This window comes from Arachis ipaensis, chromosome B03, assembly GCF_000816755.2.
Source record: "Arachis ipaensis cultivar K30076 chromosome B03, Araip1.1, whole genome shotgun sequence".
Classification (NCBI taxonomy): Eukaryota; Viridiplantae; Streptophyta; class Magnoliopsida; order Fabales; family Fabaceae; genus Arachis; species Arachis ipaensis.
The window spans coordinates 46,930,487-46,934,221 of record NC_029787.2 but is presented as its reverse complement, the minus strand read 5'-3'; positions in this window follow the sequence as shown (position 1 = coordinate 46,934,221).

Here is a 3,735-nt window from a genome sequence, read left to right as displayed (position 1 = left end):
CAACTTTCTCAGGAAATAGATCTCCTACAAAAAGGAAAACAAAAAAGTATCCAAGTCGGTTCAAATACACCCAATCATCAACTTAAATACACCCAAGCATCAACTTAATATACACCTATAATTTTAAGCTAGTTACCTGTTGCATTGATGCCAAGCGCATCACCTATTGTTTTTGGTGTTATTTTGAAAGAACCATATCCTGTTTTCAGTCTGTTCTCCCCAAGTTTGAAGTTGTTTGCCAGCTCCCTTAACAGTTGGTGATCCACCCTTAGTGGTGGGATGTGCATCAACCCACCGAATCCGAGATCCCTCACAATCGCCTTCTTCTCCTCACTCATGTTTCTGAATTTATCACTTAGGAGATGTGTGGCACACTTAAGGTCTTTTGTTTGGTTTCTTGCTGCCATTCTCTCTGAAACAAAAAATACACCCAAAGATATCAGTAAGATACACCCATATATATGAGTCAGATACACCCATTAATAACAGTAAGATACACCCATTGATAATAGTAAGATACACCCATATATATGAGTCAGATACACCCATTAATAACAGTAAGATACACCCATTGATAACAGTGAGATACACCCATAGATATGATTCAGATACATCCATATATATATCAATCAGATATCACTCAAACATGCTTCAATATCAAGCAACATTACAATGTCAAGCAGTATACACCCCCCAATCTACGGAATATACCCCCAAAAATCAGTTACCAAAAGATCTAGAACAACAAGAATAACAGGAGAACTTAGAACAACAACGTAGAAGAATAGTGTAACAAAGAAGCAAGAATAACAGTAAACCCTAGAACAACGACGTAGAAGAAAAGTAAAACCTAGTTCGTAATGAACTTACCTTGAGTATTGTTGCTTTGTTTTCTCTTCAGATTCTTGATGGAGAGTTTGATGGTGTTTTGATGGAGGTTTCGAAGGTTAGCGACGACTTGTATATTTTGAACTTCGATTTTCGCTCAAAAATGAAAGCGTTGCCTTGTTTTCGAATCGCTTTGAGAAGTGGAAGAAGTGGAAGAAGTGGAAGAGTCTGCCATTACTCGTAGGATACGTAACCGTTTGAGTGTTGAGCGCGTGAAGTTGACGCTCCATGTAATCCCTCTTCATGTGCGTGAGTTGTATTTGGGCTGGGCCAACTTGTAAGCTTGTAAGCTTGTATGTGTAGCAGGCCCATTAGAATTTATAGATAAATTTAAGTTCAAATATGAATATTAATTTTTTGATAATAAATTTTTTTTATAAATAAGTTTTTTTATAAATTATTATTAAACTTTTAAAAGTTTGATTTTCATCCGATTTAGTTTTGGTATAATTATAGCCTAAAAATATTTAGATTTTATCAGATTTAGGATCAGATTAGAGTCTAAAAAAAATTCGATGTATATTTATAATCATATTGTGATAAAGATGAATGACCACGTATATCTTAGGTGGCTATCTTTCTCAATGCTGAAGGAATCTTTTTCAAGACAAAATCCAATTAAATGAGAGTTGAAAATGAAGTTGTATAAATAGAGATAGTATGGCATGTGTATTTGACACACTCAGGAATAAAAGCAAATACTTCCTCTCTCTTTCTTTCTTATAAAGCACTTCTTTACTTTCTTCTTTCATATACTACTAATATAATATTAATATATTATCTTTATAGTAGTATAATAGTGTTGGTAAATACTAATAATAATATTTTCTATTTATACTTTTATTTTATTACTTTTTCCTTATTTATTTTACAACACGTTATCAGCACGAAGCTCTAACGATATTTTAGGAAGACTTCAGATAACAAATTTTTATTATGTTGAAGCTCTCTCATCTTGAATTCAATGCTCTTGATATATCTGGAAATAATTATTTATCATGAATATTAGATGCTGAAATCCATCTTGATTCAATGGATCTTGAAGATACCATTAAGGCTGAAAAATAATGCATCCCAGAAGGATAAAGCCAATGCCATGATTTTTCTTCATCGTCATCTTGACGTATGATTGAAAAATGAATATTCCACATTAAAAGATCCTACAGATCTGTGGAAAGACCTTGAAGAAAGGTATAATCATGTGATACTTCCTCAAGCCCGATATGTTAGAGAAAACTTTCTCGACCTTCCATGCCTCGAATGTGCTCCTGCAGTAGCAATCGAGAAAAATGATTTAAAAAATATTCTAAGCTAATTTCTTGCTTTCTTGTTGCTGAACGCAACAATGAGTTGCTCTTGAGAAATCATGAAGCGCACCCAGCTGGCGCCGTCCCATTTCCTGAAGCAAATGCGGCAAATTATAACCCAAAAGAGGTAAATGGCAAGGCTTTGGTAGCAAGAAAAATTATGGAAGAAAAAGAAATTATGTTCACAAGAAAGAATATCACCGGAAGTGGAATAAAGAAAGAAATAATGGGCAAAGTAAATCAATTGAGGATAAATGCTTTCGTTGTGGTGGAAAGGGCCATTGGTCACGTACTTGTCGTACCCCAAGGCACCTAATTGATCTTTATCAAGCATCCTTGAAAATGGATGACAAAGGAAAGGAAACAATTTTTGTTTCAAATTATAAAAATTCTACCACTCATTATGATGTATCTGATTTCTTTGAGAATTTTGAAGGAAATATTGGCCATTTGATCAATGACGGAATAGTTTAATATGTGTGTTGTTAAGTATTCATATGAATAATTTTTACTGTGCATGTACTTTTACTCATTTTATTATTATCAAGAAAAATGGCAAGGACATATTCTGAAGATATTTGCCTTGGAGATAGTGTAAGTTCGCACACTATTCTTAAAAGTACTATATATTTTACCCATCTTGTGCCAAAAGAAGAATATGTTAATACTATTATTGGCTCAGGCAATTTGATAGAAGGCTCCGGAAGAGTTATAATTTTGTTTCCTGGAGGAACAAAATTTATAATAAATAATGCACTATTATCTACAAAGTCTCTAAGAAACTTGTTAAGTTTCAAAGATATTCGCCGAAATGGATATCATATTGAGATAATGAATGAGGGAAATCATGAGTATTTATGTATTACAACTCATGATTTAAATAAAAAGGTTATATTAGAAAAGTTACCCTCACTTTCATCTGGATTGTATTTTACCAAGATTAGTGCAATTGAATCACATGCCATTGTAAACCAGAAGTTTACTAGTCCAAATGAATTCATAACTTGGCATGATAGATTGGGTCATCCGGGAACAACCATGATGAGGAGAATTATTGAAAACTCATGGACATTCACTAAAGAACCAGAAGATTCTTAAATCTAGTGAATTTTGTTGTGCTGCATGTTCTCAAGGGAAGTTAATTTTAAGGCCATCACCAGTAAAGATTGGATTTGAGTCCCCTGAATTCCTAGAAAGGATTCAAGGTGATATATGTGGATCTATTCATCCACCATGTGAATCTTTTAGATATTTTATGGTCTTGATAGACGCATCTTCGAGATGGTCATATGTGTGCTTATTATCTTCTCGCAACCTGGAGTTTGCGAGATTACTGGCTCAAATTATTCGATTAAAAGCACAATTTCCAGAAAATCCAATCAAAGCAATTCGTCTTGATAATGCTTGTGAATTTACTTCCCAAACTTTTGATGCTTATTATATGGCTAATGGAATAAGTGTTGAACATCCAGTAGCTTATGTTCACACACAAAATGAGTTAGCAGAATCACTTATTAAATGCCTCCAATTGATTGCTAGA